The 12760-nt window shown below is 41.7% G+C and overlaps 1 protein-coding gene and 1 pseudogene across 1 annotated transcript in view; both read left to right on the top strand.

Moving 5' to 3' along the window:
- Positions 1–12760, top strand: part of PTCHD1 (patched domain containing 1) — a 52519-nt gene that overhangs the window by 17317 nt on the left and 22442 nt on the right. The window lies entirely within an intron of this gene.
- LOC111725998 lies at positions 9062–9179 on the top strand (annotated as a pseudogene).

Consider the following 12760-nt stretch of genomic DNA (forward strand, 5'->3'; position numbering starts at 1 on the left):
TCTCCACCTCATAAAAACCATCTGAGGTTTCCCTACTGAAAGCTGTTTTCTGTCTATTGGGATCACTCTTTATAAAGCTGTGTACAAAGCACCGTGAAAATGTTTCCACTTCAAAATGTTCTGCTCTTTAGCATTTCAGTTTTCCCCTTTAAGGCCCTTTTTGCTCCCGCTTTTTTCTTTGACTTAAAGACGTTACAAAGGCTGCGAGTACCCATTATGCATAAGCATCTCATAATATATAATAAGCCCATCACAGATGTTAACAATTTTAAGATGGAAAATATTAAGGTGCCATTTAGAGAAATACTGCTGTTCCATGTTCTTCGATTACATTAGGCCTCAGCTTTCTCCCTAGCTATGTAATTTATAAGGTAGCAGAGTAACACCTAAGCTCATCCATTTCTGAAACAAATCCAAACTTAGTTTCAGATCTTAGTTTTTACTGATTCTTATACAGCTACTTCAGCCTGGAAAAGGAGAAAAGAAATGATAGACTGAGAATCTTTACATACCTTCATTCCTAATTCTAATATGCTGTTCTTTCTAGAAAAGCATATGTTACTATCTGCCTGTGTATGCCCTTGAGAGCTGGGCCAGAAAAGCATTGTTATAGTTTTTTGTTTTGTTTTTAAAATTGCTACAATATTTTTACTTTTATAGGCGTAAAAGTCCATTTTACCCATTTTAACAATCATCTATTCCTACATGTTCTGGTTCCTCCTGTTTGTTTGCTTTTTTGGTTTGCTCGTTTTGCTTTTTTATTCCCTGAGTCTCTGAGAACTAACTAGTTCTTTTGTTTTAATCACTTCTCAGTATTTAACTAGGTTTCAGGACATTCCAGGGGAAGCTGTTTAATGCATACTGGTGATGCCAAGAAGATTGTACAAGAGTATGTTGGCATGTCCAGAACGTTTCTATCTTGAGTTTTGTGTGCCTACTCTTTGCGTGCACTGTGCTGGCAATGGGGATATAACAAAGAACAAGACTCAGTTCCTTCTCTCAAAATGCTGAAAGAAGATGCCATTCTAATATGGCAAGTGATGAAACAGATGTGTGCACACGCAGGGGATCAGGGGCTAATCTGTATTTCCAGGGCAGCTTCCTGGAGGAGGTGACACCTCAGCTGAGCCCATCATTCCCCACAAGTCCAAACTCTTAGGAGAGGCAGTGGGGGACTGCAACTTGGCTGCTCACTATGCAGCCCTTTCTCAAACAGCCTCTGTTTCTTGTTAGTGTTGATTTGCAACAGCCTCTCCCCAAAAATATAGTACAGAGTTCTACAAAGTGCCCTGGAGATCCTTCCTGCTTCACATCAAATACATCATAGCAGAATATCGTATCTGGTAAACCTTGCCATCGTACCTCCCGCAAAAAGAGAAGTGCAGCTTCTCATAAATAATACAGTCCTCACATCATGGGAAAGGCAGCTGCTCTGTGACAGTAACTCCACTAGAAGGCCAGGAAGAAGATGGGATTTGGGGTAGTGAATTAAAACCATCATGCACGTCACACCTGGGTAAAGGTGCCAACTACATTTTCTGATTGAGTCGAGGAAAGGTTTCTTAGTACACAGAAGAGTGCTGGGCACCTGTGATGGGCTTTTCTTCCAGGCATTTTATCTACATTGTCTCATTCAAGAATCAACAACACTACAATACAGTAATCCCGTTTTGATGATGGGGGAACTGAGGCCCCAGAAAGGTGATTTGCTCAAGGTCATCAGGAAGTGACTCAGTTGGATGTGAACACAGATCTGTATGACTCCAGTGTCAGGCTCTTTATAGCATACCAGGCTGCCTCTGGAGCTCTTCTCAATTGCAGTGTTTATAGTTAGTCTCAAAGACAGTACAGCTTAATATCCAAAGGAGCAAAAGACTTGGATAGGCACTTTGGCAAAGAGGATAGCAACAGGGCCAATGAGCATGTTTAAAGATGCTTAGTTTCAATAATCATGGAAATGCCAATTAAAACCAAAAAGAGATAGCAGTGTTCAACCACCAGAATGATAAAAAGTAAAAAGACTGATAATACCAATTGTTGCTGGGGATATGGGCCAACCAGAACTCTCATACATTGCTAGTGGAACTATAAATTGTACAATCACTTTGGAAAACTTAAATATATACCTACTCTATGATCCTGAAATTCCACCCTTCGGGTCTATATACCCATTGGTATATATAGCTGGGGCTAGCTCCTGCTGACTCCTTGAAAGATGATTGGGCACATCTCTTCCCAACTCATATCCCCTCAGTAGCTTGAAATTGGCTGTGGTGAAGGTGTTTACAAACACTTATAAATCAGAACTATTTTTGTTAGAGAACAGATGGTTAAACACTCACTAACATGCTGCTGTATATACCTGGGAGAAATGAATGTGTATGTCCACCAAAGAAGGAATCGGAATGTCTATAGCCATTTTTATTTATAAAACCCCCAAACTAGAAATAACTCCAAAAGGCCCATCAGCAGGAGAATGGAAAAATAAATTGTAGTATCTTCACACAATGGAATATTATACAGCAAAAATAAATAAAAATAACCAACCACTGACAGACACAACAACATGAATTGCACAGGCCATTGCTTGAATTAAAGATAGCAGACACAAAAGTACATACCACATAATTCCATTTATAGGAAGCACAGGAACAAGCAAAACTAATTGACGCTGATAGAGTCAGAATAGCTTTCTTCTGGGGGTGGTGGGGGTATTGACTAGGAAAGGATAGGAGACCTTCTGGATGCTGTAGATATATTCTATGTCTTAATCTGACCAAAGTTCATGGGTATATACATACACAAACTCAGTAAACTGTATGCCTAATATTTGTACACTTTATAATATATACAGTAGAACCTCCATAGCTGACCACCTCCCTACACTGACCATCTCCTTAAGTTGACCTAACTTCCATAGACCAGACATGCACCACATGTACGTATCAGTACAACAGACCTAGTTTCTTATGTTGACCACCTCTGTATGTTGACCAGTTTGTTACAGTCCTTTGGGTGGTCAGCCTACAGCAGTTTTACTGTGTGTGTATATATATTATACCATAAGAATGAAGAGTAGGCATACACACACACATGCTATTCAGTGACCCTGTTAGTAAGGCGCAAGAGTTAGACTACCATTCTAGCAGTGCAGAGCATCCAACAATGGGCAGTACCTGTGAGAAGAGAGGCAGCCTGAATCTTGGCAGACAAATCAGCACAGTTTTACTGACATCCAACACACTGCCATCATGGAGACTTTCAACACCTGTACTGGCAGCAGAGCCAATGCATGGAGAATTTGTCTCCATCAGCACATACTCCCCAGGCACATCACTGCCTGGGAAGGAATCCAGTGAACACATCAGCTGTCTCTCCCACACACCTACTGCCACAACAGCAGAAATCCAAAAATGTAAAGATAGGGCCTCTCGTCCAACTTGGGCACTATTCCAGCATTTGCTGTCAACAGAGAACACTGAAGCCTGAGACCTTACCTGCTGAGATGTTCCAGGAGGATGCAAAGAGGCTTCTAACAGGCTTCTAACTATGTCTCTTGAGCTTTTATTCAAATAAAGTAAAAGCCAAAGAAATGCCTGCTTCCCTTATTATAGCAGGAAGAAAAATGAGAGATCATGTCATCTCACAGTTCTCCATTCCTGGCAGGATGCAGGCCTAAGCCCTTCTTGAGGAGTTATGTGCATTCTTGTCATCAGTATACTCTGGACCCAACATATGATTAGCTTTAAGCGTTAATGAAAACAATGGACTGTGTTCCAAATGAGGGGGAAATGCAGTTGGTAGCATCAGGCTATCTATATTCATAAACTTATCAGGGCCTCCTGGAGAACTTTTTATTGCATACCCACTGTGTGCATCATCAGAAAAATGTGTTCTCCATCAAAAGACTTAGTATGAAGAGAAGCTCACAAAATCCTAACTTTACTCCCTAAGGGTTAAGTTTTATTTCCACATAATCACATTTGAATACACAGGACATTGGGAAGTTGGTTTTAGAATGGTTGGATGTTTTGAGGACACTAGGAGACTTTGAGCATTATTGTACATTGTCTTAATTTGGGTTCCCCAGAAGCCAACCCTGAAATAAGAAATCAAGTAAAAAACAATTTATTTGGGAACTAAAGGGGAATAGGGGGGTGAGACAGAAAGGAGATGGAGCCTAAAAGGGTGCATAGTTAAGCAGACCACTGTTGTGGGCAATTGGAACACAGTCTCACTGGGGATGCTCTGGGAACCAGTTTAAAATATACTCACCTCAAAGTGATCCCACCCATTGGGAGGGAGCTGGGTATTTATAGGCCAACTCCATCTGTCATTGGTTGAGGGATGCTCCCAAGAGGTGTTAATTCTCCAGCACTTCTGTCCTGCCAAGCAGATGGCAAAGTAGGCTCTCTGACAAAGAAGTGTGGGTGCTGGCATTTGAAGTCGGGCAGGTGTGCTCTCAAGAGATAAGGGCTAGAGGATATGAACAGAGTGCCAACCACATCTGCTACAGAGGAACTTAAAGCAATTGGCCAGGAACTTCTACACTTGTATGGTCTATGACTGCATTTTAGAAGTGTACATACAGAAAAGTGAAAAGCCACACATAAGCTAAATCTGCACATCTATAACTCTACAAATGATAGCACATTATGACCCAGCCCTGGGAAATGCAGCACAAATATTTAATCAGGATCGCGGGGCATCCAGTTCTACTACCTGGCTTACTCCCTGGGCTCAGATGTCCAGATCTATAAAAAGGTAGAGACTTAACCCCTTTTTTTCCTTCAAGCTCATATGCTACTGTGGTTCAGACCTTTTCACCAATGAACTAGTTAGTGCACTAGTGTTTTGTTCCATCTCCCTGCCTCCACTCTTTACTCCTCTCAATCCAGCTCCTACACTGCAGGCAGAGCCATCACCCCCAATATGCAATTGTGATCATCTTGTCCCCTGTCTGAAAACTTTCACTGGTTCCCACTTGCCTGCAGGACAAAAATCTGTCTTTCAAGTTCAACAAACAAGACCTTGTGTGATTTAGCCCTTACCTGCCTCTCTGACTTTCCTCTTAAAATATTTCTATTTCCCCAGACATCCTTTTTGTACCTCTGAAATTTTGCCCCTGCCATAGTTTCTGCATAAAATACCCTTTGCTTCACTTACACACCCCTGGCCAAGCCTCTGCCCATAATTCTCCTCATTCTTAGGTCCTAACGAAGAGGTCAGTTCCTCCTAGAAGCCTTCCCTGATGATCCCAAGGCCAGTGTGGGTGCCCTTCCTTTAATGCCCGGCACTTCTCCCATCATAGAAGTCCACAAAGATTTTGTAACTTCCTCGTTGCTTGTCTTCATCTCCCTTAGTTTTTTATTTGTACTTTTTTCATCTCCTTAGTTTACATGTTCTGTGAGAGAAGAACCGTATCTGTCTTGTTCACGTGGCTTAAGGTTTGCTAACAGGTACTAATAAATTTTGTTGAGTGGATGAATGAAGTTCCTCCCTCATCTGCCCCATCTCCTATCCAACTTTGTATTTCATTGCGTGCTCCCCACTGTTACACACAGGCTCCTGTGGACTCTCATCCCTACATTCCCTTACCAACACACACACACACCCTACACAATGACATACTAGACCCCTTGTACCCCCACTGCACCCTGTACTTACTCCTATCATAGCACTGTAATATACTTAACTCTGTGATTTGTCTAAGCTCACCAATTCCAAGACCCTGCCTGAAGTTTCTCAGCTATAGTCTAAGTTTCTTGAGGGTAAAATTATATGTCTTAATGTCCTTTACTTCCCCAGGGCTTACATAATGCCAAGCATAGTATAGACACTTAATACATGTTGAGTAAGTGGGTCACTGCCATATTGGTGATGAGATGCAGAAGAATTCATCAGCATGACCTCTAATTCTCAACAAAGCAAAAAAGCTCTGGCCTCCTACCTGCCTGGTTTCTGAGACACATCAGAGACTTCACATTTGTGAGCCTTGAAAATTTTCATTAGCCAAGTCAGCCATCCACTGTCAGTATTAAAGCAAGATAGAATCATCCAGAGTGACATCTTTGGACATGAAAGCAGTCTTTGCTCCTGGCTGAGCAGTCCACTTCCAGAAGCCACGCGTCAGTGAGACAGGAATGGAAGCCATCTGTCAATTTCAGTAGTTCTGGTGTGCTCAGGGGAGGTAGACGAAATGTTCTGAGAGTCCTGTGGAGGCCCTCTACCTCTGAAGTAGCAAGCAAAACTGAGCTGCAGGATAGCTGAATCCGATAAAACATCGGAGACTTGCCACGGAAGGAAACTGAACTGGTGGGAGGGTAGTGTGGTTGGAAGTTGTTAGAGACAAAAGGGGTTTTTCCAAATTAGTTTCCTGGTGGCCTTTATGATGACAAGATAGTATCATGTGCAATATTCCAGGTTTTATCGGCAGTGATGGGGCTGCAAACCAAAGGAAGCACTGTGAGGCATAAACAGATGAAGTTACATCAATGCCTGCATCCTCTTAGCCATGCCTAGATAGGGAGGGTATATCTCCTGGTTAGCTTAGAATGGTCCCATTTTATGCTTGTTCCTACAAAATTAACAGTGCCCTTGCACTTTTAAAAGTGTTCCAGCTTGGATGATAAATTATATGGTCAGAGTACTCATTGACAACATTAACAGCAGGAGCAGAATCTTCAAATGGACATGGCATTGGGTGGTAGGCACACAGGATTTTTTTATATTAGTCTCTAGACCTTCTTATTTAAAAAAAAAAAATCAAAAAGAGACCCAAAAAACAAATACACATGAAAAATTCAAACTACCCTATAATTAAGCATAGCACATAATTATTTCAGTCCCCAATTGCCTACCTAAATTGTTTCTCTGCTCTTACAGTTTTTAGATTATAGTCTAACCATATCCATTTGTCTAATGAGACCAGCCAGTTGTCTGCAGCACGTAAGCAACAGGACCAAATTCAATGTCATCTGTTTATTGAAGATGTAAATTATATGCATGTAGCATGATGGCCTTTGGGTACAGATGAAATATCATTCACTGTCACCAGAGAAAATACAAATCAGCAAGAAGAAACAAACATTGAGGGTTCAGTCAACAGATCTATGTTTGCCCTTTGTCTGTGCCAGGCACTACTCTAAGTGCCTAGGATATGGGATTGAGTGAAACAGAAAAAGCCCCTGCCCTCATGAGGGATGGGCATCAGGGAGGGATGATACCCAAGTCCTGTAATACCCTAACTTCATTCTGATGTTTTTGATATATCCACATACTGCCAGGCCTTTTTGCTAATATTTTCTGTAAAGTTGTTTTTTCTTTGCCCTTGTGTGTGTATCTGGGTGGGGAAGGGTAACACAGGAAACATACATGATGCAAAGGATGCTGTCCAGACTGCTGAAAGTCTTGTCGCTTTTCACATCTGTTTTCTTCATCTCTAGCTGGTTGAGCCTGGTTGTCGCTGGCAGTGGGGTCGTGGCTTATCTCTGAGGTTTCTATTATAAATACCTGTCATTTGCCAGCCTTCACTGTTCAATACAGTTCAGAGTCTTGTTGCTTTTCCTAGGTTACTTTGTCATATGTGACCCCTTGACTTTGCTGCATCATCACCATCTCATGTTGTGGACCACTTGCTCGTAAGCTTAATACCGGAAAGTAAATTTATCAATATTGAAATGCCCAAAGCAGAGAGATTAGGGGATTTTGCCAAAGGAACTCCCACTAGAGGACAAACTTCTGAGTCCAGGATTTAAATCTGGGCTGATCCACTTAACCCTCAGCAAGTTATTTAAGCTTCTTGAGGCTCAATTTCTTTACCTAGAAATGAGTTGCTGTAAGGATTAAATGAGGTGATAGATGTAGTATTACTTATACAATGTCCAACACTTAATAGACACTTAATACCTTTTCGTGCCCTTCTTTTATGACCACCTACCTGGTCTAGCGGTTGTGCATGGTAATCTAACCAGGGGGCTCACCTGAAGAAGATGGGCTCGTTTTCAGGCTATAAGCTTATAGTGGAATTCAGAAGCGCCACCTTTAAACTCTTCCTATCCAGCTACTCTCTTCAAATATACTGATGCACGCTTCTAGCCCCATTTATCCCTTATTCTCTCAGCAAAGATGTTAGCAAAAATCTGTTACCTTTACATTTCATTAACATGCTTTTCAAGAACAACTAAGGAAGTTCCATTATGTAAGTGAAACAAAATTGAGATGGAGCAAGGCAAAACAGAAGATAGTAGTGGGGTTTTGTTTTTGCTGTCAACCATTTCCAGGGTATTACCTGTGTGTCAGAGACTACTCAGCAGTTCACACCAATTTCTCATTTATCTTCCAACAACCTTAATGAGATGGTACTATTATTGTCCCCATTTTACAGATGAGGAAACTGAGGCACCATTCAATAACAGCTTGGTGTCCAAGATCATCCATCTGCTAAATGAAAAGCTGAGACTTGAGCTCAGGCAATGTATCTTCATCACACCAAACCATGCCACCAACATTAGCACCTCCCAGAAAGGCCAAGGCCTCAGCAAGCTGAATCACAGAAACTATCATAGCTTGACCTTTTGCTCTATAAGACCTCTCTTCAGAACAGGAAAAAGAGGACAGTGGCTGAAATGCTGCTACAATTTTTAAGAACAGTAGCTTTGTATGAGAACCTTGAAAAGACAGAAAAATTGTTGTTGGAAAAAAATGCTCTTCTATGAATGGCATCAAGTCACTCTTATAAGGCTCATGGTCCATCATTCAGGAGAGCTGTTAATATGTCCTTAAGTGGAACTTTTTTCTTTTTTTTTTTCATCAGCCATAATTCTTACTATTCTCAAGCTCAGTACCCATAAGAAATTTAGAAAATCCTTTCAAGGGAGAAACATGGCCAAAGAGCTCATCTGATGGAGACATGCATTCATAATTTTGTAGATTTAACATTGTAACTGGGCGGCACCTGTGGCTCAAAGGAGAAGGGGTCTGGTCCCATATGCCCGAGGTGGCAGGTTCAAACCCAGCCCCGGCCAAAAACTACCAAAAAAAAAAAAAAAAACCAATCTTAAAATTTGTGTAGTGGCAGTATTGTAGCCAGTGAGGTTTATCTAAGGCTCCATCATGCTAATTGTAACCTTTCCCCCAATGACTTGAAATAAAATCAGCATTGACAATTTTTAAAAAAAAAAAAAACATTGTAACTAATTATTCACAGTTTCTGATATTTCAGGGACATGGGTTATGTGACATTCTGATTTTTTGATTTCTTAAGCTGAAACTACTGAAAGTATGAATTACATTTGAGACCAGCCTGAGTTAGAGCGAGACCCCATCTCTAACAATCACTGGGCGTTGTGGCAGGCACCTGTAGTCCCAGCTACTTGAGGCAAGAGAATTGCTTGACTCTGGAGTTGCTGTGAGCTATGATGCCACAGCTCTCTATCAGGGGCAACAACGTGAGACTCTATCTCAAAAAAATTGCAGGTGAGGACCTATGCCCAAATGTGTCCAGCTCTACCTTTGCTTGTGGGAAAGGGAAGGAGTGGACAGATTTGTGTGCCCTCTCCTAGCCCCAAATTGTTGTCTGTTTTCTAAAAGCCTGCCCTGGTACCACCAAACTGTCTCCTGGAAGCGAAAAAAAAATTTTCTAACACACACCAGGGAAGCTTAGGTTTTGACAGGAATACTGGGCAGAATGAGGGGTCAGGAGGGGGAAAGAATGCTCACTCACTGAAGGTCAGTTAGGGGAACCACCTGGAACTCCCACTGCTGAACCACTTTCTAACCTATGAACATGGCAATTTTATATGGTTTGACCTAATACTAAATGCCGGTCCAAGCACCTTTTGTAGGTTATCATAAGAACCCTATGTGATAAAGAATATTCCCCATTTGACAGATAATGAACTGAATTAAATGCCCGAAGTCATTGACTTAGTCTGTATTCCCCCAAAAGTTGACCCGGAGTCAAGGACTCCATGCAAGTAGTCTGGAAGACAATCCCAGGAAGCTCTGAGAACAGTGACATGAGGCAGCCAAAGGCAGCAGCCAGCTATGGACACACTGTCAAGCCTGTTGCCCTGTGGAGAACTCTGGGACATGATGAGGAATATATGTTGCAGGGTTATCCTACCTGAGGGGGACACGTGAGCTGCGCTGTTTATACGCAAACGGTCTTAGTCATAGGTATAGGCTGCTTGGGATTGAGATAGCATGTTAATTCATTCCCCAGCACTTCCATAGCAGGTTGGAAATAGGCTTGGTGCACTGAGGCAGTAAAGGTAAGATGTGGGTAGGGCCTAGCTGTGTCTGCAACAGTCCCACAGCTAGGACCACAGAGGCAGGATTTGAACTTGTGGCATTCTAATGTCATAACTCACATCCTTCCCACAAAAGCATAAGATGCTGTCAAATTAGGAAAGATCAGGGGTCCAGGACAGTCAGGAATCATCAACTCTAGTTATGTTTGGACATCTGTAAGCCCACTAACTAGAGGAGATTTTATCCATCCTTCCTGCTGTATAGTAAAGGAATTACATTTGTGTAGCCCCCCAAAGTTTGCAAAATACATGCATATCCACCATGTCCTTTGGCCCTCATCATGCACATGAGATAGACTAAAGCCTATTCACTCATGAGATTACTATATTCATATGTTTAATCCATAGCTATTGAGTATGTGTTCCAGACACTCTTCTAGGTGCCAGAGATGTAGAGATGGACCAAACAAACAAGAGGTTCCGCCATGGCACAACTCATATTCTAGTGGGGGGGCAGCAGAAGAAAGAAATAATGATCAGTACTTTCTTCCCTGTGTCTGATGACCATCTTGCATCACTGCATGTACTCACTATTAAATTGGAGCTAATTGATGGGTACAGAAAAAAGTAAAAATCATTGGCACTCAAGAAAGGGAATTGGGGGAAGGAGGGAAGGAATAAACACCTACCTAATAGGTACAATGAACAATGTTCAGAGGATAGGCACACTTACGGCCCTGATTATAAAGCTATCCATGTAATGAAAACATTTATGCCGCCTTAATATTTAAAGAAACAATGAAACATATGATAATTTGAAGCAGATTTCTCTTTATTTTTTGTTTCTAAAGTCTCAGATTTATCTGCTTCAAATCCAAAGCTATTATGATTAGGGCCATGAGAAAATTAGAACAAGAAAAGATGATGGTCATGGCAAAGGATGCTACTTTTTTTAAATTGGGAATGGGGTCAGGGAAGATGATTGCATTTAAGCAGTGAAGGAAAGGAAGTAAGGGGACAAGTTTTGTAGGTTTTCTGGAGGAAGAACATTTCAGGCAGAATCAAGAGCCAGACAAGGAGTGCAGTGTGGGCACAGTGAGATGCTAGTCTGGGGGGGAACAACACAGATGCTGTCTCATGTCATTGGCCATAGTCAGTACTTGAGTTTTTGTTCTGAGCATGATGGGAAACCCTGGGGGGACTTAGAGCAGGGAAGTGGCATGATTTCGCAGGTCCATTTTTTACTTATCTCTCAAGTCACATGCCCAGGAAGACCCCATATCAGGACCAAAATCGAAGCCTGCTGCCTGACTCTAGACCTAAATGTCCTTGGCTTTCTTTTTTCCTGTTCCTTGCATAGCTATTTGTGGTCTCCTAGCCAAATCCTAAGACAAAGATTGCCTGATTCCTGCACATTTGGCTCCTTGGGAACTCCCTTTGCAGTTTGGCTCATCAGTCAGCTTAAACAGTCTCCCATTTCTCTTCGAGCTACCCAGCAAAACTCCTCACCCACAAACTTGTTCAACTGGAGTTTAAGCCTGACCCTAAAATTCAAGTGAAGATTTAGCGAATGAAAAAATAACCACTCTCATCAGAAAGTTTCACTTTACAGATTGCCAGGTGTCTTCATGATATCAAGGATTTTTTTAAAAATCAAAATCAAGAGATTTTCTCCCAGACCATGGAAATAAAGAGATTATTGGACCTGTGGTTCACTGTATTGTCTTTCTCATCCAGACAAATATGGAATCAGGCAGAAGTTACAATGAGATATTGCTACTGCGTTTTTTTTTTTTTCACCATCACTATTTTTTGTTTCTAAAGTCTCAGATTTATCTGCTTTAAATCCAAAGCTACTTTGTTTTTCCAGCCAAGGCTGCAAAGACAAACTCAGCTTGTTTGGGGAATTACAATGTGGGGCTGTCTTGGCTGCTTTTCAGCGTCAACACCCGCAAGAAGTGTATTTACCCCCCTCTGTAAAATAAGGAGCAAAACAGAACATTCCACTCTCCTGGACCTGCACTGACATTGCAGTATTGACAGAGGTGACCATTTATCTTTTGTCACTGGAGCAGGTCAGCATGATACCAGACACACATGTGCAGAGGAAGCGTATGGATAGATAGTCACTTGTTTGGCTATATCCACAGCTTAAATTTGGTGTCCTCTGAAAATGTAATGTTTCAAAGGCAGAATGATATTTCTGTTCACTTATTAAGAGATGACTAACTTGCTTTTGGCTGCACTACAAATGAATCACGGTAACAATCCCCAACTTGCGACTTCTGGTGTTCTGATGTAATGCATTTCTATTAAAAGAAGAGGAAAGAGAGTGGGTGAGAGTGAGATCATGCGAAGACAGAACATAACACCAAGGGAGCTAGCGTAATTTATGAACTGCAGCAGCCAGACCCGTCCACTTCAAGGTGTTTGCTTGTGTCCTGAGTGAGGATACCTTGCCAATTTGTACCTGCCCACTTACAGTTGCAGAACCTAGACCCAGGTCA

Source organism: Otolemur garnettii, unplaced genomic scaffold (genome assembly GCF_000181295.1).
Source record: "Otolemur garnettii isolate 467f Iridium unplaced genomic scaffold, OtoGar3 scaffold00051, whole genome shotgun sequence".
NCBI classification, from domain to species: Eukaryota; Metazoa; Chordata; class Mammalia; order Primates; family Galagidae; genus Otolemur; species Otolemur garnettii.